This window comes from Fringilla coelebs, assembly GCF_963513975.1.
Source record: "Fringilla coelebs genome assembly, chromosome: 3".
Taxonomy (NCBI): Eukaryota; Metazoa; Chordata; class Aves; order Passeriformes; family Fringillidae; genus Fringilla; species Fringilla coelebs.
In genome coordinates, this window is record NC_140030.1 from 62,741,812 (window position 1) to 62,767,458 (window position 25,647).

At 43.0% G+C, this 25,647-nt stretch overlaps 1 protein-coding gene across 3 annotated transcripts in view; it reads left to right on the forward strand.

Annotated features, from left to right (window-relative positions):
• Positions 1 to 25,647, forward strand: part of HIVEP2 (HIVEP zinc finger 2) — a 135,103-nt gene that overhangs the window by 35,700 nt on the left and 73,756 nt on the right. Inside the window, exon 3 of one of the 3 annotated variants that reach the window (XM_084201838.1) lies at positions 24,021 to 24,082. The exons of 1 other annotated variant lie outside the window; for it this stretch is intronic. The gene's annotated coding sequence lies outside the window, so the exon portion shown is untranslated. Of the gene's footprint in view, positions 1 to 14,744; positions 14,869 to 24,020; positions 24,083 to 25,647 lie in introns of those variants that run through there. One more of the 3 variants, XM_084201839.1, reaches the window with a different exon arrangement.

The following is a 25,647-nucleotide window of genomic DNA, read 5'->3' on the forward strand; positions in this document are numbered from 1 at the left end:
TAATAATTTTACACCTTAATAATTTTTCCTTTAAGATCTGATTACCTCCAGTTGGAAAGAATAAGCAGGACTCTGGCAGGTTTAACTTTATTAACCATCATAAATCCTTTCCTTTTTGACTCTGATCAGTCTCTGGAGTCCTTTTAATTCTCTTGACATTGTGCTGGCCTTTCATCACAGCTCAATATACATTTTCCTGTAGCTAGGAAAGTGATGGCAGAGCCCTGTGTGAACTCGCGGTAATGGACTCAGCGACGGGGATGCGCGACTGTCAGACGTGTGCTGACGATGGAAGGAGGAGAGGGAGCTTGTGCTGCCAGCACAGCTCTGCCTCTGTGGAGGGCAGAGGGGGTACCCTTCTGGCACAGGCACTCACAGGGTCTTGTGTGCACCGCTGGCACCTGGGGATGGGGAGTCAGCTGCCTTGACAGACAGACGCACAGACACAGCAGTGCTTTTGTGCCTTATTTTGGCGAGTGGGCGCCAGGAGCCAGCCCTGCCTCAGAAAGCCCCTCTGTGGGCAGCCCCCAGCCCATGTCCCTGGGGCAGTGAGTGGCTGGAGCCTGCCAGCAGCCCAGCATGCTGGCCCAGCCGGCAGAAATGGGGAGCTGGGAGCGGCACAGGGACCGGTCCAACCTGCACGGGTGGAGGTGCTGCGTGAATGGGGCTTTTCTGAGCTGGGGACAATGCTAAAAGGAAGGAGTGTTACCAGGTGGTCGAGGGGCAGGCACCAAAGCAACAAATGGTGCCTTCATAAAGTCACTACCTGGGTTATTGCCTCTCTGTCCAGCCTGCGCACAAAATCCTGCGGAAACCAAGAGGGGAATTCCCCGGTCGGTAGTCTGTCTGTCTCTCTGCTGTCCAGGAATTCATGGGAAGGAGAAGGCATCCCAAGAATCTGCCCCAGTGTGCAGGGACAGTAAATTCCCTCTTGTTTTTCCATATACACAAGTCAGCAAGTTTCTTCAGCAAATGCTTTAATTTTAAGCTTAATACTATGCAAATATTTAACTTGGGACAAAAAAAGCCTCAAGCTGGCTTCAGACCGTGGACTGGCTTCCAGTTGTTTCTGCAGGTACAGATCCAATGTTTACATACATGAATGGCTATTTGTTTGTTTGTTTATTTATTCGCTATGGTTATCTTTTTTATAATGAAGTTGGATATTTTTGTACTCTGCTTTTGCTTTCAACATAAAAATCTATGTATTTGCAATTCGTGTACAGGCATTTTCAGAAGCGTTGGCAAAAGGCTCAGATCTGCTGAAGATAATCAATGTAGGCTGAATCTTTAGGATGACACAGAATTGTATGAACTCTGGGTTTTTTTCTAATTAAAGTGCCCAAAGCTGTGCTCACCACTGATATCCCACCAGCCTAGGTTGTTAAAGAAAGGTATTGAAAGAATTCGTCCCTACTGCAGGATCTTTATAGTGTAATTTGTTTATTCAAATGGGTACAAAAGAATATTCAGGAGCATCGAGAGCATTAGCAATACATAGGTTTATTAGGTTTAAAAAGTCTGCTTAAATGCCACCTTGAAAGATAATACTTTTCTGTATCCACGTATATTTCATACATTTCTGCTTTCTGCAGCCTCTGTCTGGGCTGCTGCAGGCCTGACAGCAGCCTCCTATTAAAGAGGGAAAGGCCACAGTCTTGTGGCCCTTCTATAATGTGCTCAGCGTGTGAGCTGTTGAGTTCATGAAGATGAGAATAGCTATGTCAAATGTGTTTCATTTGCATGTGGCAAGATAGAAAAAGCAAACTCTGTGTGAAGAGGAGCAGGCAAGAAAGACATTGAATGCCTTAAATACGAAGGGAGTTAATGCTATGCAGTGATTTTGCTTCTGTTATAGGAAGTGTAAGAACAGTATGCCTCCAAAGCATAAATACAGCATAAGTACATCGCCATCCAAACTGCAAAGGTTTCAGTTCCATGGCAACACGGAGGGCCCGACTGTGCTGAAGGTGGATGTATTGATGCATTCAGAGTGAGGGGCTGGCACTGAGCTGGGCAAAAATAAAATGCACCTAAATTTTTCCCCTTAACTTATTTATATATAAATTAAGGCCTTTGCTCTTAGAAAATCCAAGTGACATGAATACACCTGCTCCCCCTCCCTCCCCCTCCCCATTCTCTCTGATTCTTTACATACATTTTTCTCAGGCAAAAAGCAAATGAAGAAGCTGGGTTTTTGGACAGTTTTTTATAAGACTGTAAGTGCAGCAGCACTTGAATGTTGCAAGAAAATGATATTAATCCCTGAGATGGTTGTATATCCCTAGAGAAAAAGACTTGGGATGGGGATGGAGGGACATACTGTTTCCAAGATGCACTGCTTTACGGGGCAGAGTGAAGCAGTGGGTGATTGGTTGGTTTTTGTTTGTTTGGTGGTTTTTTTTAATATTAATTTCCTTGATCCTTTTGATCTGCCCTCTTTCTGCCTTTCTCTGCATCTACTTCCAGTTTCCCCTACCTCCCCTGGCTGAGGAGCAGGAAACAAGACTTAGCTCTGTTTCCTGACATCCGAAGAAATATAAAAGTACAAAGAAATGGGGTATTTTGTTTTCCCAGCTGACCTGGATTCACAGACCTGCACTATAAAGGCACCTGCTCCCAGAGAGGGTCAGGAGTCACCCTCCAGAACAACTGGGCAATTGTCCAGGGAATAACTGAGAGCTGATCATTACGTGAATTTTGTTTGATCTGCTTGGTTGACTGCAGGAATGTAGGATGGGAGATTGTGATAAATTGATTTTTCTCAGAGTGAAGAACTACCTCAGGCTGATCCTGCCAGCTGTGCTGATGGGGGGATGAATTGCAGATTTGCAAGGTTTAAAGTCAGACTGGGCAGTAGGAGGACCTCCAGATGTTGATATTTGTGAGGCTAACAGCAGTGCTAATCTGGCATGGTAAAGCTGACAGAAGTGGTGAGTTAAACTGGATTTACAGCTGCTCTGTATTGCTAAAACAGGCAAAGCAGCCCGAACACACCAGTGCATCTAGCCTAGAGATTTCAGCAAGGTTTCTCTAACTGGGGGATGAATATAGCTCTGCAGCTGGAAGTCGCTGTGCAAGAAGAAAGCGGTTGACCAAATTCCAACTGTGGTTATACTGTGCAAGAGGAGAGGAGGGATAAAATTAATCTCTCTTTTAATCTGTATTCTTTTCTTCCTTTTTTAAATTTTGGTTTGGGGTTTTTGTTTGTTTGTTGTTAAATAGCAGCAGGAATATATTTTTTCTTAAAAAACAAGCCTTGCTTCCATTGCAGTGGGAACCTTGAGTTTGAGATTCTGCTTGGAGGAAATTTCACCCTCTTCAGGAGACCAGTGCAATGTGGGTAAATCCTTTCTAAGGGAATAAATAGCACTGAAGTGATCCTGTCTCAGCATTCCACAAAGGGGTGGATTTCACCCTCCAGGCAGTAGAGCTGCAAAGGAAGAAGGTGTCATTTTAAAATGTTCTCTTTCTTAGGGAGAGCAGCGCTGCTAAGACCAGGTCCCTTGCCAATGCTGCACTTGACATCCTCACAAGTTTGCTGTTGTTGTTGTTGTGGCTTCTGATTTTTGCACAGCCCCCCAAAACAAGGAAGCAGATGTAGCTCATTAAATACTGGCATATGCTTCCCAATTTATGTCACACCTTCATTTTCCTGAGTTTTGACAAAGGAACTGTGTAAGCAACCCTAAAATGAAGAGGAGGAATCACTCCAGTCAACAATGTAGCAAGAGAGCCAAAGGATTCCTTTGTAGGTGTCCCTACCTGATATAACCCTGCAAACAGCCCAGCTGCTGTTTGTCAGCACCTTCCCAGGGGAGTGCCTCAGTCAGCTTGGCAGGAAGGATGAGGAGAAAGCACCAAGAGGAGCAGCGAAGAAAGAAGAAAAGGAGGAGAGAAATCAGGGATGGGAAGAGTAAGGAAACAGAGCAAAGGCAGAAGGGTGATCAGAGAAAAAATGGGGCAGGGAAGAGCACAGCAAAGGAAAGAGATGCTCCTCTGGTGCCTATGAGGGAAAAGCTGGTTTTCAGATGTAATGCAGACAAAACCAAACCAAACAAAAAACAGAGCAAGAAAATGAAAATACACAAAGTGGGAGAAGGTACCAGAGGGAGGGGAATTCAGATTGACATGAAGAAGAGAAAATACATAAAATACATGGATGAATTGCATGGCATGGTCCAGCCTATTTTAAATAGTAGTTGCTAAGTTTGTAGCACCAAGAGCTTGTGACTTTCTTCTTATGGAGGTTTTGGGGGCTGGTGAGGAGCAGTAGGGCCATATTGGGAGGCTGTCACAGGCACCAGAATGGGTGGTTGGAGGCAGATCTCTTCTATGCACCATGTCTGGAAGCCTAAAGCCAGTATGAATATATCCCCAAGGAAAACTGCTCATCCTGCATCTGAAGACTCACAGTCATAAAAATGTGCCTGCTTCTCTCTGAAGGTATGTGAGGAAGGGCTGTTGCCATGCAGGCAGGGGTAAGGGCTCCCTCTAGATCCCTCTTCCAGTTGTTCAAGCTATCTAGGCTACCAGAAATTAAGAGCTGAATGGAAATTTTAGTTCTGGCTGTTCTGAAGAAGCTTCTGAATGAGTTCTGCATCAAATAATGAATGTCTTCTTTCCTCCTCCTCTCCACCTACCTTGTTCCTAAACATTAACATTTCATGTCAGTTGAGCTAAGTTCGGTGTCAGACTCAGAGGATCCTGCTGAAAAATACACCCCTGTTTTGTGGCAAGCCAGAGAAGATGAGAGGCTTGTGGTGTTTTTCCTCCTCAAGCTCTGCTCTGCTGGGAAAAACAGCGAAGGCTGTGCGAAGCTGTCTTCTTCCCACTCTCCTAAACTTCGCTCCTAAAAATGCTGCTCTCTCGACAGCTTTGCTGCTTCTCTGAAGGAGGCATGGCTTGGCCCAGTTAGGGCCATTGCTTGCCAGGGGATGTTTTCTGAGATTGTGGTGACTTCCATCTTGATAGGAGAATGAAGAAGATTGCTGTGGAACAACTCATTGGCATTGCTAGCTGTGTCATTTGAAAATGGTTACTTAGGCACAAAAGGGAAGAAAGAGATCAGAAATTATGAGATTTAAACCCTATCCAAAGCTCCAAACCGCCAAATAATTTCTGCTTCTTCTTTTCTAAAGACTTCAGTGGTATTTGCTTTATATTTTTAAACTTTTCTCAAGAACCACCAAGGTGAGAAACATCCTCTATCTGTAATAGGTTGTTTTGTGGGCCAGTGGTACCAGTGTGTGCCAGGCTGAGGCTGAAATCCTGGCTGACCACCACACTGGCCATGCAACACCCAAGGGCTGGGCTTGGGGCATCAGTCTAGAATTCCTCCTCAGAGCCAGCTACCGATTTTCTCCAGACTTTTTGGAATGCCACTACTGAAATGCAAGAAGATAACAAATGTCTGCAGAGGTGGAGAAATGTTCATTCAAAACAGTGGGTTTGTTGTACAGGAAGTGGAATGGTTCTCTGGGCACTCATCTCTGAGATACTCTGCAGTATGTGGTAGTATTTCATGGTAAAAGCATGGGGACAGGAGAGACCTGGAGACCTTAATGATATTTCCTATTATAGAGATTGCAGGTGGTGAAAGGCACAAGAAGGAGATGTTGGTAAAAACAGATCTTTTGGCAGTGAGTGGTGTCCTGCTGCTTTATGTGGAGTGAGTGGGGATGTTCCTGTATCTCACTGTAGTGATGCAGAGATGTGCTGATACTTGCTTATTTTGGTCAGGGCTGAAAAGCAGAGACAAAAAAATTGCACGTGGCTTTGGAGTGCTGTAATACACCTGAAATCAAAGCCGGTGTGATGTGGAAATTATGATGGCTGATGTTTGTGTAACCCCAAATCTCTCAACCTGTACCTGAATTAACTTCTCAGTTGTTAGAGGAGCACCATCCTTCCTGCAGATGCCATGTGAACAGGACAACCATTTCCACACAACAGAAGGAGTTTTTTCCCCTTCTCTCACCGTGTTGTCCAATCTAGCAATTAGTAATCAAATTTAACCCCCAGTGTTTGTTTCAGGCCCTCCGAGTCTTTAATTCTTTGCCAGCAGCAAAACAATTATTTTTTTATAGGCACGCTAGTTTTTTTTTAATTTGTTTATAATCAGTTTTCTAGGAGGTTGCTTTGATGTGGGAGGAACTGAATTCTTTGGGTGCAGATATTTGCTCTTGACTCCCTTAGTCATTACAAGATGTTTTCCACATTAAGGTGCCTTTACTTTTAAGGGCAAATGTCAAGCATGGTCTGGTACCAGAAACATGAAATGTGTGGCTGCCTAAAGAGGAACAATTTGCTGAGCTGCATCATATGAGGGCAGGAGGGACCAAGACCAGCCCAAGCCTTCTCCAGCTTCCTGGGGAGAGGCCAAACAACCCCTGGGCCCCTCTGGCTGTCCAGACCAGTCCCAGGACCTGAGACCCCACAGGTGCTGGTTTCAGCTATTGACCTACATCCCTGCTGAAATGGCTAAAAGATGCCCCTGTTCTTTTCCAAAAAGAGCGCGTCTCTTTTATCTTGGGCTTTTTTCTTTTAAATAAATTCCCTTGCCACCTTTTTGTATTTTCCAACTGCAGCTCTTTTAAGGCTCCCTGCCTCTGCAGTTTTTGCTTTTGTATAGGTTATTTTTGGAAACTGGGGAACCAGGAGGAGGGAGGAAATTTAGGGGAGTTAACTGCGGTAGAAGAAGAAAGCTCTTTCCCTTGGTGTGCTCTTTCTTGCCTGTCCTTTCTTCTCATGACCTCTGTGTCCCACTCCCGTTGCACTGCTCATTCCAGGGCACGCCGTGGCTGACCCTCTTTGTGCCCCGCCGGCAGCTCCTTCCCACGCGGTGCTGCTCCGCAAGCTGTGCTTGCTTCTTCCTCCCCGCAGTGGCTGCTGCTTCTCGGCTGCTTTTCTGGGTCAGCCAGTTGGCCAAAAAGTGGGTAGGTGGTCGAGCAGAGTTTTGGGAGCTGTGAAACACTGGAGGCACTTGGGAAGTGATGTGCCTTGGGGTAAAGTGTATGGAGAGAAGAATGTGTTCCCTTCTTTGTTTCCTCAGGGGAGCAGCCCCATGAAGGTGGTTGGCTTTTTCTTGAAATGCCAGTGGGTTTCTTATATTAGAAGTGTCACATGCTGACTGCCAAAATTTGCAAGGAAAAAAACCAAATTCTCTGAAAGACTGGGGAATAGCAACTGAAACCTGACCTGGCAGAGAGACCAGGAGCTCACCTTTTGGATCTGGGGTGTGGGGCAGGCAGTGGTGAGCACAGACACCCCAGAATGCCTGAACTCTTCTGAACAGGCACAACAAATTCGCCACAAAAATGTATGGAGAAATTTTCTGTGAAGGAGCAACCAAGGACTCTTTTTCCTGTCTAGGTTTTCTAAAATTACTAATGCATAGAAAGTCATTGACCGTACGGTAAGTCAGGCTGCCCTTTTGCTGAGACAGTATCTGGATAATTGAGATGCCTGTGATTACCCAGGAAAACTTGCTGATGTTTACACTGCTGTCAGGTATTGAAGTCATACCATAATATTTGTTGTGGTACTTGCAATAGGTTTTAAAGTAGACTGACATCACAGCACAAAGTGGGATTTTTCCTAATTTTTTCCTGTTATGAAAGTGCCTAAATAGCAGTGTAGCACAGTAAATGTTAAACATTAAAAGCAGGGTCTATGAGTTTATGATTAGAGGACATTGGTAGAGAAGGAAGTAACTTGAGTTTGATAGGAGTATGGTAGAAATTAAAGCAGGGGATGGTGATAGAGCATTAACATGTTGACTTAAAGGGATGGATTTGGGTCAGCATCATACCAAGAGCTGGTATTGAGGAAGACTTTGTCCCTCCATAAATAAATTTTAAACAGATGATTCGGTACCAGAAGCCGCCCAACTGATGCAAAAAAGCCAGGAAATGTGAAGAGAATGAAACAGAAAGAAAATCAGGTACTGTCTTAAAATACATGGAAATGGAGGAGGTTTTACTATCATGCTATTGCAGAGATCAATTAAGCCGTGCAGAATGGTTATGCAAAATGTTTGCTGTAGGGAAGTAGCCGTTTTCCATAGATTCTAGGAACGAGTACTGGCATGCTGCCGACAGTGATTTATTTTCACCCAGCCCTGGTGCTTGTGTCTGGCACTCAATGAAATCTTCCAGGGTAAATTATTTATTTAATTAGGAACGGCCACAGTTGCACCGAGAAACTGGCAGCGCAGCAGCAGGAAGTCTGTTAGAGATTGCATCTAACTTCTTACAGACAGGCTGCTTATATATGCTTTCATTAATTAATATAATAAATAATTGTATGTTGGCATTTTTGTTAATTAGCAACAGTTCCTAGTCTGACTGCGGTGAGTGTACTGCTATGCATTGTCGAAATCTAATTTCTTGATTAAATAACCCAGAGGCTTGTGTAGCGAGCTAAGACATCAGATTGTTGCTAACTGAACTTTTGAACTTTTCATAGGAAAAGGAGATGTCAGTGAGAGAAGAGTCATATTAATCAGTACGTAAGCTGAAGCAGCCCAAAAACTTTTATTTCAGTAGGCATTCCCATAAGAGCAAGGAGAGATATCTCCCCTCCTCTTGTGCCAAGTTGGCAAGATAATGCTTTTTTCATAGTTTAACATATTCCAGAGATGCGAGATATGAGCTGGTGGTTCAGGGAGTCCAGGAAGAGAGAAATTTGGGTATAACTTACAAGCAAAACTGTCTTTTGAGAAGAAATCCCTGAAGAGTCTCTATGAGATGTCATACTTTTTTTCTGTGTTGTTTAAGAAATATAAAAGATGAAGCAATGTGAATGGTAATTTTACTTTTTTCAATAAATCGGATTTTTAAGAATGCTTTATGAGTTTGATCCTTGTGTTCTTTCCTTGATTGTTGAGCAATATGAAAAAACCTTGCAAGAAGAAAAGAAACCACCTCTTTTAGAGGAAACTACTCACAGGTTTAATCTGTGCAGTTTGCCACAAAGGGAAAAAATGGACAAAGGTTTTGAAAAAAGTATCACAAATGGGCATTTCTGAAACATCAGGCATACTTGGGTTTCAACGGGCCTAGTAAGCAAATCAGTGCAGGGCTCAATGCACCTTCTGGGGTGAGCTCCCCTTTTGGCAGGCACTGGTGGCAGGGACCAGCCAGGGGGTGCAGCCAAGCTGGGTCTCTCTCCTTTGCATGAAGTGGTTTGGACATTCTCCTTTCTTCCCCCTGCAGTTCCTGCAAGGCCCTGCTGGCTCTCTGATGTCCCTGCTGGAGTTGTCTGCATCAATGTCTGAAGTGCCTCTCAGCTCTGAGAGGTCAGCTTTTCTTTTCCTTGGCCTGGATTCTCCAGTGCTGCCAAAGCTCGAAGCGAGTGGGCAGGTGGTTGGAGATTGAGTAAAGGTTCCCTACTGTCCTGGATGTGGTTTCCTGTCCCAGAGGAGCTGTTCCTGCTGCCTGCCCTCTGCAGCCCACACTGGGCTGGTTTGGGCAGCTGGGCGGGCAGTGAGCTGTTGGATAGCCAGGGATTTCTGATGGGTGAGCACTTTGGACTGGCTTCTCGTGGGCACAGGCAGACTGGAGCTGGCAGGAGCACACAGCTGGCATTGAGAGGAGGAAGCAAAGTGCCATCCTCCCCTCTTGGGTGGCAGCTTACCACTGGACTGACCTCACTGAAGCGTGAAACTTCATCCTCAAGGGCAGGTCAGATCGTGTGCATGTGAGGTCGTTAACACTTAAATGTGATCTTAGGTTATCACAGTGCTCAGGGAGGGAGAAGGTGAAGATAGTGGAGTTTCCTGTGCTGCCCTTTCCCACTCCCCAGTTTTGGTGATATCCCTAGTCACTCTGTGTTTCCCCTTCCAGATGGGGTTAGAAATGGGTATACGTTCTGAATTAATTTTTTGTTGGTGGTACCTGTGGATGAAGATTGTTTTTACTGATTTGCAATCAAACATCAAACTCAAATAAATGTAATTTCAGAATAGTATCTTTGCAGTCACTGTCTTTATTTTTGCTTTACAGTATCTCTGAGGTACTCCTAATTCTGTGCACTGGAATTGCAGAGTCACAGAATGGTTTGGGTTGAAAGAGACCTTTAAAGATTATCTAGCCCCCTGCCATGGGCTTGAACCCTTCCAGGGATGGGGCATCCACATCTTCTCTGGGAAAGCTATTCCTGTGCTTCACCATCCTCACAATAAAGGATTTCTTTAATCTGAACTTACCCTCTTTCAGTGGTCCCTTCAAGTCAGGTGGCATACATACGATGTGAACAAACCAGAGACTAGTGTTGTTTTTCATCACCATATTCTAGAAATACTTTAAAGGAATTTTGGTAAAGAATAGATCTTAAAGTATTTTTGGTTATTATCTTGGAATAGGGTTGTAGACAGTCAAGGCTTTTGCAATCAAATGCTACTTTCTTATTTCAAGAAAACCCGGTTTCAGGTGCTCAGGAAATAGCTTTCTTTAGTTTTATGGTTTTATTTACTTTAGAACTTTGATATAAACTCTGTAATTTACTGTTAGCTATGCTACCAATGTCTCTAGCTTAGACTATATCAAAGGTAGTGTTAATTTTAACTTCAAGTATACTTATTTCCACAGACAAAAATGTTGTTTTTTTGTTAAATGTCTAAAATAAGCACAAGACCCACCACCATCATCCATTGTTACTCATCTTAGATTTCTTCAGGGGTACTTAAATGAAAGGGGAGGTAAGAGAGTCCTGCTTCCAAATAAAGAAAAATCAATATGTAGTCTCAGAAGCCTGTGCTTCTATAATATTTTAATTTTTTTCAATTATAATCAATATTACCTGTTTTACCAATGCTAGCAGCGAGAGAAAGGCCCTAAGACATTGATGGGCAGACAGACTGAGCATAGCATGAACTATATTTATTTTTCTGACATCAGTGGTTTATCTAATGTTGTATGATAAAGGGACTAAATCCACCATACTAGCCCATCCTCAGTGAGCCAGTATTTTCTAATACTGCCCCTTGTTTCAAAAATCATAGAAATTTCAAATAAAAATTTGCTAATGTGAGGTGTTCTCTTACTGTGTTTGGAAATATCAGAACCTCTTTTCATAAACAATATTCCTACACTACATTAATGTATATTCAAAATTGGACACTCCTGGGCCAGTAAGAGATAATTCATCAGCTTCCTACTTCAAACTCAGCCTTTTTAAAACGATAATGAAGTTTTGTGATAACAGGACATCTTGACACTCTTTAAGACTTACTTAAATGGGTATACTTATTTACCACTGTAACCATGATTCCTGTTCTGTCCTTCAGCTGTTTTCATTATATTTTCTCTGTATTGAAAAGCAATATGTTTTTACTACTGGGAAAAGCAAAAGCTGCTCCTGCCAGGTCCTAATTTTTCCACCATATCTCCTTTTATCCCAGAGATACCACCTTCACTGCCATTCTGTCACATTACCACATCTGTACCTGTTCTTTTCAAGGGTTTGCTGCATTCTTTTATGTTTCAAGAAATCAGGCTTTTGAAAAGTCTGTCGCCTTCCAGAAAAGAAATTGCACAAACCAGCCTTGTTCTAGGTCTCCCATGTCACTGCTGGCTGGAAAAAAAGAACAAACAAACAAAGCAAAACAAAAAACAAAACAAAACAAAACACCAAAAAAACAAACCAAAACAAACAACAATAAAAAAAAAAAACCAAAAAAACCCCAAGGAAGCCGAAAAATGAACTGTGCCAAAAATTTCACTTTCCAAATGGTGTAAAATGCCTCTTTTTTGTGAACAAAGGGTTTTGACTGTTCCGTGTTCAAATAAGCTCTTCATCTCTTAATTGATGTAGAGATTTGGATTACAACCACTTAATGAGTATTGACTGAGCATCCTTTTCCTAGAGGTGTATGTGAAAGGAGCATTAGCTGGAATGTTGTAGTAAGGGGCTAGAGAAATGGAGCCCTAGGACCCTTCCAAAATGCCTGGCCACTGTGATTAACCCATTCTGTCTTCCAAAGGCAGATGGCACACAGAAAGTTAACTTTCCAAAGATATCTGGAAGTTGCAGGATTAGTGATGCTTCCCACATATTTGAGCAGTTTCTGCTTTACAACTGCTGTTCAAATGCAGAAGTACACAGTATATGTTGCAGCTTCCTTTTTCCCAATCGAGGTTTAAACAGACCTTCAGAGGATTATGAATGCAGCCCTAAAAGTTAGTCTGTCTCCCAGTATTTATTTTGAGCTTCAGATCCTGATCTCCCTTCTATGTTTAATTTGATTAATGGTTAATAGGGCCGTCCAGAGTTCTCCACAGAGGTTTATGGCTTTAATTAAATGCACAGAGACAGCCAGCTCCAGCCAACCTCTGCCTCTTTTAGCTGGACAAGGAGGAAGAGAGCAGAGCTTTAACCCTGCTTTCCACACAGACTGCCGTTCTCTTGCATCCTTTGTGCAGCCAGTGGCCCTGGTGTGGCTCAGAGCAGATGCACTCACTCCGAGGTGCCAAAGAGCTGTTCCGGCAGTGCCAGGCAGCTGCCTGCCACCACAGGCTCAGCATTTCCTGAGACAGCTCTTCCTCAGCAGGGGTGTTCCTCCAGCCAGGAGAGATCTCCTCTTTGGGATTTGGACACTGTTTTGTTGACGTCACCTGTCGCACTGGAGATGGTGTTCAAAGGATGTGTTAGCATCCCTGCCTCCTGGCTTTCCCAGCTTTGGAGCTGTGCTCCAGCTGGGTCCCTGCTGGACAGGGACATGCAGCTGTAAGGTGATGAGGCCCTGTACCTCAGTGGTACCCAATGCAGCCTCCAGGAGAGGGGCTGGAGGCAGAGGGGGTGGGAACAGGGACTCCGTCCCCTTGACAGATATCAGAGTGAAAGGAGGGGAAAGCTCTCCCTGCTTGCCACGGCTTGTGTGATGGCAAAAGGGAGGCCCTGGGCTCTGAGCTGTGAAATTGCCTGATCCACCACCCACTAACTAACTTTAGAATGTGTGGCAGAACTCGATGAAAGACTTACAAGCTTTTTGAAGGCCCCTGATAGAGGAGAATTGGAGAATTACTTCTGAATGGGTGGGGGGCTTCCTGTGTTCCGTGCAAAATTGCAGGTTGTATTTCCCCATGGAATGTGCAGACTTGCTACAAAGTATATTTAGGTGCTTCACCTGTTCTTGGGAAGGTGGTATTGAACACAGTTACACCTCCCCTGTTTTTCACAGCTATTTAAATAGCTCCCACAGTTGAGAGCCCTAAGGGATTTGAGTGTTTTGATTCCTGCATCCTCTATAGGAAGTGGCTTGTTTTATTCCAGGGCACTGCATTTTAGGGGCACCAGTGAAAGACTCAGGAATGTCAGAAGAAAAGACAGACTGCTGCTTGGTGTCTGCAGGAAATTGGTGAGGAAAATCAGCTAGAGGGCACCAATATTTCTTCTTAGGGCCGTTAAATTAGGCCATGTGGACTGGCAGCATATGGATGCATGAGAGAAACATGAGGGCTTTATGAAACAGTTGCGCTAAAAATAATTTTTGGTGTTATTTTTAATAATGTTATCACAGATGAAGAAAGTGAGGTAGAAGTTCATTGCCTGAGACAATTCCTTCTCCTGCTTTACAGCATAAACACTGTAATTCCTTGAGTGTTGGCTTGGCTAGGTAATGCTCTCCAAAAGTATGTCAATAAAATAGGCATCAGAGCCATAAAATATTTTCCTATATTTAGAGTCTAAATGTGCAATAAAAAGCCAGTAAACTTCAGACTCCTAAGCACCAAAATTGCTTTCAAAAAGGCGATTGGATGTTAAAATCAAATATTAAAACAAAATAAAGATTCTAATATTGCCAAAAATGCACAGTCAGTGTTTCGTGCTCAGCAGTGTTAGCAGGCTCAGCTACAGCCTCGTAAGTTTTGTTGCTGTCTGGGCATGAGAAGGATCCTGAAACTGTTGAAGGGGGCAGGAGTATTGTAGGATTATCAGTTGATTGGTTAATTTAGAGGATTATGTTTCTAATGCCAAAAAATCCAGCTGCACAGAATTGCAGAATAATTTAGGCTCACAGGGGTTTCTGGGGATCCTCTTTCTAACCCCTGCTCAAAGCGGGTGCGTGGTTTTGCATGTTGCAATAACTTACCTTTACATGGTTTTGATTTGTGCAAGAAAGATTAACTCTTTGGGTATTTTTCTTTTTGTGCAGTACAGAGCCAAATACCAAAGAAGGATAAAAATTAAGGCAAAAGTTGATCCAGATAGCATTTAAGCAGCACCAAAATATCCCATACCATTTTGCATATATTGTTTTGTTTTTTTAAGATAAAGAAACATGGCTCTAGGCTAGCACGAGGGGCTTAGTTTAAACATTTGTGAATGAATTTTAAATTGTTCTTTTCATTGCCGGCTAATATGCAGGAGGGATTGGTAAATATTGAGAGCAAAGGCTATACAGCATTTTTTAGCCAGTTCTGTTTAGACTTAATCGCTATAATGCAGTGTTAAAATTTACAAAACAGCTTGTAATTGCAGTAGCTTATTTAAACCAGCTATTTGTGGTTATGTCTGCTGAGGAAACTTAAACTTCAATGTTCCCCAGCCATCTAATAGCAGCAAATTGACTGCGGGTCTCTTGAAGGAATATCTAAATGTAGGCTGTTGAATAATCCCTTTGGGGGCCCTGTAACTATTTTTGTGCCTGGATATGCGTCATCAGTGGGTATTTTCTCTGGTGACTAGCTTACATCAGTAGGTCTCCTACCATACGCTCTATCAGTGAGTGACTTATGATTGATGGGAGTCACGGCTGCTGTTTAGCTTTTATCTGTGACCTCAAATAATGGACAACGGGAATTTCCAGGCTGTTAAATTCCTTGAATGACTGAAGACACGGGATGGCTCTGCTGATAAACGCAGGTAGTGCCCAGATCCTGGCAGTTCACCGGGGGCTGGGGCGGGGAGGAAGGAGAGGGGGGTTCCTCGGCTGCCAGGCGGTGAATCCGGCGCCGCCGCGTAGCCGCGAGTGGCGCGTCCCGGACGCCGGGAAGCGGCCGCGCCGGAGGATGGCCGCGATGCTCCGGCTCTCCCGGCTCCCCAGCCATCCCTGCCCGCCGCTGGCACTGGCCTTGCCGGGTGTTTAGCTGGCTGATCTTCAGGGCGGTTTTGCCGTTCGTTTGAAACCAGGGAGACGCGCAGCTCGCAGCGCTGTGGAGGGAAACGCTGTGGAATTTTCAGCTGCAGTCGGGTTGGTTTTTAACCCTTTTTATTACCATCGGCGGCGAGTGGATTTATTGGCATGCTTCACCCAGGTGCTGCCTGGGCTAAATCTGAAGGTGCAGTAGGCTACGTGGTCTTAAGGTTAAGTTGCACCTGCCACAGTGACCCACTGAGCACACGGTCGTAGTTCATTTCCTGGTGTTCAGTACTTCATTTCAAGGAAATAAGGACTGCAGAAACCGAGTTATCTCCTCTTTCTGTGTCCACTCTGCCTTTCTGTCTGACATGCGAAATGGGGCTGCAAGACGGCTACAAGATTTTCTGTGTTACCTGTGATGAATTTAGCAGCCTGAGTCAGCCCTACGGCGAGGCACTTTGTCATTTCTTCTTCTTTCCCTCCTGTTCTTCTTGTCTCGATCCCTTTGATAAAGCTATGATAGGAAACAAGAGATTGGCCGTCTGTCAGCTTGTGCACAGAAATCTCTCAAGCCTTTCTCCTGGTAACCAGGGAGTAAAAATGACAGATATAGATGCTCCCAGTGTGATTGAGGATTAAAAAAAATCCTTAATGCTGTTTATCGTGTGGCATTGTTTGGCTGAGGGAGGATAGCAGCTGGATCCAAATTCCTTCTCACCACTTCTTCCTGTTGGCAGGTGGCCTTCCGCACAGGCTGCGCTCGCAAACTCTCACGCGGGTCTTACTTATTGGAGCGCCTGCTATTGTTTTCCATTCAGGTGACAGCAGAGTTGGTTTTGTGCGATATTCTGAGACTTGAAAAGTTTCAGAGGGAAAACAGCAGCTTTGTTTGAACTCGCCTGTGCGCTCCCTCCTCCGCATGGACTAGCCCAGAGGTCGTGGTTAATGAATGAAACCGGGCTTCCTGCAGGAGCCAGTTAACCCCTGTCTGTGCCTTTGTTGACACAGCGCTTACAGGTGTGCGCTGCCCTGGCCTGGGTGCCTCGCTCTGGGCAATACGGGCTGTGTGTACCTCTCTGCTCCTTTCAGACAGGTGCCTGGTCCAACACATGCACTGGGGCTGAAGTAAATTTCCTCATCTGCTCTGGCTAGTTGAGTGCTGGTCAAGAATTGCATTCGGCAGAAACAGTAGGAAGAGAAGCAGAAATGAAAAAGAAGCTTAGAAAGTCAAGAGGGGGAGAGGAGGGAATGGAAAGGTCTTCGTTGAACTGTGATTTACAAGTATACTCTTCTTTTATTTTTGGGTTTATTTTTTTCCAGTCGCTTCAGTAACATTTTGGGATTCATGACAAACTGGTTATATAATTCAAAATCTGTAAAAGGTTGAGCACAAAATATTTTGATGAATCTTGAGTCATTTGCATTAAAAATCAGTGGATTTTCCTAGGGTGTGCTTTGCAAAGCTCGCAAACTGGTTGATGCTACTATATGTGTCATTTACCTCAGCTTTCTAGGAATCAAAATGCCTGGCTCCACAGTAATATCTTTTGGCTAATATTGACCTCATTTGCCCCCATTTTTAGGAGTATCGTGTTTTAGGATAGTGAGAGTATTTTGGGGTAGCTTTCATTTACAGTATTTGTGCAAAAGCTCAGCATTACCACCTTTCCAGAAAGACTCTTCAAACCTTCAGAACATTTCCAGAAAGGGTTGCCGTTTTCTAAGAAAAAGTGTTGGCAAGTTGCCTGCAGTTTCCTGATGCTTGGCACTGAGGCCAAGGCAGAGGGATGAATTCCAAACTGGCATGTGGCAGGGTGTGTAGGTACCTCCCTGTGTGCTGTGACAGGGATGCCGCGCTGGGGACAAACTTAATTTAGGTGCTGACCCTGCAGAGAAATCACGCCCCGTGGATGCCTGGGTCTGTATGCCTACACCCTGTTGCCTTCAGTGACTAAGTGCAGGCACCAAGTTCTGCTGGCACAGCTTGAATTGAGGAATGATGACCGCAGTAGCTAAAGCCTTGTTTTTCCAGAAGAGCCTTCATTTATTCAATGTCTGCCTTTAAAATCTTGAAAGTCTCCCTGCACAGTGGCTAACCAGATATTCATCTGTTTAGTTAAAATAATTAGGTGTTGTGACAAGGGATACTGCACATTCGCCGAAAGTCAGAGTATTCACTGCTGCATCTTGTAATATCTCCATCGGCAAAGCTCTCCCTCCTCCAGCAAAGTGTGTTGGTGTTTCAATGTGCAACTAGTTCCCAGTGGGCACAGGACTGTAATTACCATGCCTGGGAGGCAAAAACAGAGACTGAATCTGACACAGGAATACTGGGGCTTCATTCTGAAATCTGTTTTAAGATTAAATGCAATTCTTTTCCACCTCTCCCACCTGTTAAATCTATGACTGTACACTCTGTACAGCTGATGTAGCATTGGGTATTTGTTGAGGGTCATGAGTTGGTATTTAATAGCCTTGTATCGTTTTTACACAAAGTACTCTCACAGCTTAAATACTCTTGAGTGTAAAGAGGTGCTCTGGGATAGAAAGAAGAGAAAAAAATTAGAAAGCTCACCTTGCCATGGCCCACTGTTTTGACAGCACTATTTTATTCAAAGAGTGACTGTATGGAGCAGGCAGTGCTGCTCATTCATTAGTGAAATCCTAAACTCATGTAAATATATGTTCTTAGAGTGAGCCGGCTATAGGTCGTAAAAATACTCTGAAATATGAGGCAAAGTGTGATTTAACATTTTCAGGGGACATGGTATATTTTGTTTGCTTTCATTCAAAATCATCTATTATAGTCATAAATACTTTATCTCTCAAAGTGATCTTTGTGTTTCTTTAAAGTCCAGTTGAAATCAGTGAACCAATTCCCAGATGCTTGGAAACTGCAGTTTTGCTCAGTTTGTGTGAGCAATAGCTTATATAGTTTCATTGGTATGTTTTGGGTTTTGCTCCTTTGGGTATCATGGAAGAAATAAAAGTTAGCCATCACTTCATTTAGGCATTACTTTTCTGTGGGGAAAAATAAGGAATTACTCATAAACATTGCTCATACTTGTAGTGATAGAGTAACAAAAGTGAAGAAGAAGAAATAATACAAGAAAAATGCAGTGTAAAGAAAGTTGGAACAGTGAAAAAAGTTACTTCATTTTTGTGAATATAATTTTTTCAATCCAGTGAATGAAGAGCTTTTGATCTTTTTGATATTTGTGTATACAGTAATGTGAGTGAATGGAGTGAGATACACTTCAGCTCTTCCTGTGTGTTTCATGCCTGATAACCTTGGCCCTGAGACCTTTAATCATCAGCTCAGTCTTCCCTGCAAGTGGCCAGCAACTTTAATAAGATTGTTGGAGATCCAGGACTAGGTTGTCTGTAATTGCATAGATTTATAAATGTCACCCTGGCATCAAACAGTTAATTTGAATGAAATCCACCTCTTTGTTGGCATGTGGGCAGAAGAGAGAAGGAATATGCTGCAGGTGAAGGCTGTGTACTGTGCCAGACAGGAAGGTGCCTCCTTTATGTCAGTAGTTTGGCACCAACTGCTGTAAACTGTGGCAAAGCCTTTTCTTGGTCTCGTTTCCTATGTCTACACGAAGCAGTAGTTCTTCTAGAGATTTTTGCTCTTGGAAGTATTTCTCTTTAGTGTCACAAAGTGAGCATTTTTCCTGCAGGACCTCAAACAGCTCAACAAGTGGTGAGCTTCCAGTGACTCAGCCCAGTGTCCCTGTCCATCTGCTTGCAGCCACCAGCACTCCCTACCAGCTGCTGATCTCAGATGAAAAGCCAGGTGTGAGTCCTGAGACAGGAGGGGCTGATGGACAGGGTTATCCTGGATTAAGAGGTCCTGTACTCCAAGGAGTCAGTGAGGGAAGAAGCTTCTTTCTAAGCCAAGTTACATTTTTTCTGAGTCACATCCTGGCCTTTTGCACATCCTGGCTTGGAAACTTGATGTAAAGGAGGCAAGAAAGAGATACCACACACTGACATCCCCAGGAGCCTTGATAATGTCAGGACACCTGACGGTACAGCGGCACATCAAAAATGGCACTGTCATGAAGGATTTACATGATACTGCAATAGCTAATAATGCAAGGGCAGTACAAGGTACTTATCCAAGATTGCTGAGGAGTTTGCCAAGTGTCTGTAGTTTCATGACATGACTTTCTCTCTCTGCAGACAGGCCTTTAGCATTGACGAGTTTTCCAAAAGCTCAACCAGTCTTTCTCAAGTACAATTTCCAGTTGCTACCCTGCTAGTTAAAATAATAACAACTAAGTTAAAAAATTAAATCCCTTACCAAGTAGTCATTTTGTTTTCACAAACTTATTCCAACATTCTCAAGGATGGACTCTCTTTTCTTCTTGCACATTTATTTATCCTTTTGGGTTGTGAAGTGAATGAATTTGGGATTGGGTTGTGAAGTGAATGAATTTAGGGATTGCTCTGTGTGCTGCTTTGGACCATCTTTGTTCAGGGACAGAGGAGATACAAAATCAGTCCATGAGGCCATGACATCTTCTATCCCTTGCTTGGGAGGTAGGATAACAATCTGCAGGGTGAAACTCCTTTCTCTCCTTCAAGGAATTCTATTTCTTTAAACATAGGCCAGCCAGACATCCTAATCTGGAAGTCTGCAATTTGGGAATAAAAAGGGGTTATTACAACTAAGAAACAGAAAACTCATTAAACCCCCTTTCACTAATATGCAGGGAAAAGTGATAGTAACCAAATTTTCTCATTCTTACCAAATCATGGAGCATCACATTGACTAAAGAAAATAGGAGCCTTTTAAGGCTGCTTTGCTGTTAGCTCTCCATTCTCCATAAAGTTCAGAGCCATGCACTGATGAGGTACAGCCTGTCTTTCGAAGCAAGGTAGTGATTTTCCACCCTCTTGACTCTTGACCAGGAGCTTAGGTCTCATGCAGGCAGGAGCTTGCTGCTGGTTACAGAGAGAGCCAGGCTGCATATTCAAAGGTCAGTTGCACTTTTTAGTTTAGCATTTTATACCTTGATTTCTATTAAATTAGATATTGTAGTGGTATCAGAGACAAGATCACCTAGAAGGGAATGTCTCAAAGAGGTATGAAGTAATAAAATGATGCAAATGAGCAAAAGGAGCATTAGTTTAACTACTAAGAAAAAAAAAATCATTATGGTGGAAGTCTGGTCTCTTGATGGAAACTAGAGGACCTGATTAGTTTGACAACTAAAAAGTGAACTGGACAAAATGCTGAAAAATATACTACATTGATTTTTCTTACTTAGATACAATATGATCTAATAGACTTGATCATTTCCTTTTTGATCTAATTTCTGTGATTCTAAGATCACTTTTTAAAAATGGCCATTTTCTTGCCTATCTCACTGCAAACCTTCTTGGTGAAATTTTTCATCAGTTTTACCACAGAGGGCAGCATTTGCAGTAATCCAGCATGGTGGTATTTTGAAGACTCCAAACATTTCTCATGGCCATATCTTGCCATTGCTCCATTGTAAAATTCTCGGAATACTTGATGGGAGTTTTGCATTAAATTGTAAGGTATTTTTATCCAGCTGCTCTTTAGAGGCCCAAGTCATATCCATGCTCTATTCCCATGGTAGCCTTCTTCCAGTTCCTTAAAGATACAATTTGGCTTTACAGGAAATAATAGTCATGCCTACCACACTGTAACTAAAATATTCAGACACATGAATCTTTTTCTTGACTTCCTATAAAAATGTCATTTGTAGCTGTATTTTGTTTGTTCTGGTTTGACTATAGTATAAACAAGAGTTTATTAAAACATTAGCTCTAAGTTGCAGCTCTTTTTTGAGACTGCCAGGTCTTAGAAAAAATATTACTGAAACTGCAGGGCAAAACCACATTATTAACAGAAAAATGAATAATGAGTCTGTTTTCATATGGATTTTTTAAAAAGTACAGCTTGTAGTTGAACTAAATGTACTATTTCCTCCACTTCAGTCAGGAAGCTCTCATAGGCTTTTAACAGTGCCGCCAAAAAATTAATGCTTCAGCTGTTCAACAGATATCAAAAGCTAGTTTGACAATTGTAATCTCTTCCAGGAATTCCCTTTCCCATTTTCCCTCCCTATAAAAACAGATAACAAGATGCTTATATAGTAGAAATGGAAAGTCGGAGCTATTTTATGAAGCGCTGTGCATTTCTTCCAGCCTTAGGAGATGAGGCATGACATCTCCACGACAGGGTAGGAAATGCAGGCACTCTGTTGTGTAAGTAGCATTTGCTTCAAGGATTAGCTGCTTGCCAAGATAGCACAGATTTAAATGTTTCCTAAGCCATTTCTGAGTTTTTACGTAACATGGCAGTGACAGGAGAGCTGTGGAGATGGCTGGGTAGGGACTCAAAGCAGCAACCAAGGAAAGACAAAACCAAAGGAAGCAGAGAAATATGCTGCATGTGCCCGCATCAGCTGACATGGCAGAACTGAAGGCAAGGGAAAGCAGCACCAGCCAGGCTTCTCTTGGATTTCTGTCCTCACTTTTATCATGCAACAAGATGAGACAAACTGAAAGGAGATGCCACTTGAACTTTTGTTCTGAAGCATCTCAAAAAGGCACTGAAACATAGACTCAAAGGTCAGAAGTGTTCCGTTTTCTGGAACAAATTCCCAGGACAGCTGTTAATACTACTCTGTCTTTTAAAGCTAATCTTTAATAGTATTCAGTGGTACGTATTAAGAAATATATAGTATTACTGTGGCTGTGGTCAGGAACGTTTTGTTCTTCTCTAACGACAGAAAGGAGATTCTGTGTTGAAGAGGGAAATAATTAAAGAGGTTGCCAATAAAAAAAGCCACTGTGTTTGCAGAGGGTGCCCCTGTGTTCAGCAAATGCCAATTAGAGAACTGTCACTTTATGTGTACCATGGGTTATTACTGCACAAACAGTTGTACAATTACGCACTGGGTCAGAAGGGCAAGTTACCTTCACCTCACAGCCATTATTTTAAAGCAAACACAAATACCAGGCACACAAACATCAGGCGCTGTGGCAGTGAAGTAATGACTCTTTGAAAACGCAGCTTAAAGAAAAAAAGAGTCCATGTAACAAGCTTTGGCATTGTGGAAAGTAATTTTTACCGTGTGTGCATTACGTAAATTAGAAACATCATCTTTATATGATGGAGAAGCACACACTTCTTCCACCACTTGAAACATAGTTTATATTCTGTTATGGTGTTCTGATGTTTGGAAATATAAGGAGACTATATAGAATATACGTTTTTTCAGTTCCCTTCTTGTTACCTTCAGTTACCTTCAGTTACCTTCAGGTGCCAAAATGTTTGTAGTCCACATGCCCTTGTAAATGAGTTTGTGCACTTCCTACTGTTGTGCTACCAATGGTCTGATGTCACCATCATCTGATGCACTCTGCTCTCAGCTCTTGTGTGGCTGTGCCTGACTTTGGTAAATGGAATAAAGGACAGTTCTGCAAGTGACCTTGTGCAAGACATGTCCTTGGGTGTTTATTGCTTGCACTTCTTTGTAGGTGTTCTACTTGGTATTTTATTTTGCATATTTTGCCTGACACTTCATTGGATTTCAATCTAAATAGGCAGAATGAGCTGGGCATGCTGTGGCCATCCTGGGCACACACAGGATAGCCACGCTGTATGTGGATTCCTAAGTTTTGCTCTAAGACTATCAAGTTTGCCTTCTTTTCTAATGTGGTTGCCATCTGTGCTTGTTCTGGCTTCTCTCTGGGTCGTAAGAAAGAACACAGTTCAGCAGGGACTGTGTTACCATCAGTGGCCTGAACCTTTGTGCTCGCTTGACCTCATACCTCTAGGAAGCTCAGCTGGCAAACATAGCACAGACCTTTGTGGCAACACCCTCTGGGAGCGTGGGCAGCCACTAAGGTTACCCTGCTTCCATATATGCCGAGGTATTTTCATTGACGTGCTCTTTTCACAGGTTTGAAATCACTGTGGCTTTAAAGCACCAGCTTTCCCTAAAGCAAAAGCCCCGCGCTCACCCGAGGACCTGCTCGAGCCCAGCATCTGCTGGGGCAGGACGGGGTGGCAGAAGTTAAATGGAGAGCGTTAGTTTGAAAAATGTTATGAGGTCACCATCCTTTTAAATTGGTTTACACAGATGGCTGTCTGGTTTGTTGCTTTGTCCTTGCTTAATAGTAACTGTTTATGGAAAAACGAATTGCTTTGCAGAAGGAGGTCCAAAAGCTCATGCTGTTGTTTCCCTCACTGGAGATCTTCGTGTTTTTATGGGCATACAAAGATTTGGCCTGAAATGGAGATTAATTAGGAAGCATAGTGAATAATTAACTGTTTGACTTATTGCTAAGCTCTGCAGTCACTGGGTTAGAAATGATTTCCCCAACTGCAGGAGATAAGAGAAGGTTATTCCTGGTTTCACAATGTCCATATTGTTAGGGCTTTGTGCTTTGTGTATTCTGACATCAGCTGATACCTACGCAAGCTGGGTCCAGCTTCTCATCCAAACCACTTCCTGGGGTTTTCTCGGGTAATGGCAGTGATTCAGAAGACACCACCGTGCCTCAGAAAGCCATTTTTTACACACTGTGCCCAGACTGTGTGACCATGAAGATACTAAGTTCTTAGGACAGAGTTTTGTTCTTAAAAATACCCCTTTCTTTTTTGTTTGTTCTGCATTCAGATTTAGATGTACATTGTTTGGCTTGTGTCCTACTGACCTGTTCACACACTCACTTTCTGTTTTGTGGAAGATGCAGGAATATGATGTACACATATGCATGTGGCAGAAGCCTGAGGCTAGTCTCCAGGCAGAGATGCTGATTTTGCATCCAAAATTGTTCCTACCTGAAAAATATTTATTAAAAAACCCAGCAAAGTAATAGACAGGATTATTTAAAAAAAAAACCAATAAAATCTAAATAATGGTGCTCTGCACTTTTGCAGGACTGTCTACTTAAGAAGCTGAGAGTGAGTTAGGAACATTGATGAAGCCTCTGTTCTGTGAGGTGGGTATGTGTTTTTTATTACGATTTTGAAAAAGCATAAAAAATTCAAACCATTTGCTGGAGCCCAGCCACAGAACTATTTAAGAGCTGGTAATAGAGTCCAGAAATTTTCTGCCATGGCACATGTTCCAATCAGCAATTACAAATAAGGTCTTTTACCCTTCTCTGAAGGAAGTGATGAATTTTTGCATTCTGTTAGTGTTTCAAGTGACTCTTTTGATTTTTGATTTCTGACTAATGGAATAAGTGACTCTCACAGATACTTTCGCTCCTCTGCTCTTGCGGTGGCCTTAGATCAAAGTTTGGGGAGATAACAGTCTGTAATAGGGGAGCCAGTGGATATCAAACGTGTCCACTGGATCCAGGCCAAACATAATCTGGGGCTCAGAAATGTTCTGTATGTTTCATTACCTTTTCATTTTTTAGCATTCTGTCATGGTCAGATGAACCAGCAGTCTTTTAATAAATCCCCTTCCGTATTCAGACTTGCAGCTCAGGTTTGCAGGCCCATGGGGGCTGGATTATTTGAATAAGTCTGAGAAGTGAAACTGAACATTTGTAGGTGCAGCAATTACAGGCAGCCAATCTAGTGAATCTTGTAATTTTGATAGCCTTTGTGACAAGATGCTGCATGCAAAACCATCAGCTCTCCTTGCCCTCTGTGTGAGCAGCTTGGATGTGGACCCTCAATGCCTCCTTGTGCCAAAGCTGGTTGCCCACCCCTGCTCGAGCATCCCCATTCCTGGGGAAGCTTGTCTTGGGCAGTGACCTGGAGAATCTCTCTCTTGGGTTCTTAGTTATTTGCATCACTTTCCCTTTTGGCATCATGAGGTAAACCCTGTTGAGTGGGATTCTGCCTCCTGCTTCATGCCATTGGGATCCTGGATTTGCGGCAAGAAATAAGTCCAAAGGGATTGGAATTTTCTTTAAACTGCTGTTCGTTTTAAAGAGCCGATTTTGGAAAAAATTACTCTGACAATAAGTACCAAAATATGTATTGATAAAATATGAATTTATGCATGCCAGCATTCATCTCTTTTGTATCTATTCACAAATACGTACCAAAAATTGACTGTAGCTCCATATGGCTCCCAATCTCTTCCCTCCCCCAGCTGTCAGCTTCTCCTCACCTGGATGACTAAATGGGAGCAGAGTGCTGGGCTATGAACTGAAGGTGGGTGTAGCAAAAACACTATATTGAATGTGTTTTCTCTGGGACATCACTGTGGTTCCTCAAGTGCCTCTCAGTTTGGATGGAAAATGCATTAAAAAGGTGATGCAGTTTGGTGCCAATCTTAGTTTCACACTCTGAAAAAGGAATGAAAATACTCAGAGGGTGAGTTACTTCTGTGCTGATTTGCTTTCTGGGCAGCAGTGGTTGTGTAAAAGATATTATTGTTTTAGAAGCTTTTCAGTACACATTATGGCTATCAATTAAATTCATTCATTTTTTAATCTGAAATTTTCACTTGACTGAAGCAGTGATGTCAGGCCTGCTTGTAATCAGTTCAGCAGGGCTACAAGGAAGTTGAGATACCTCCACTCCAAGACCTTCCATTTTCTGA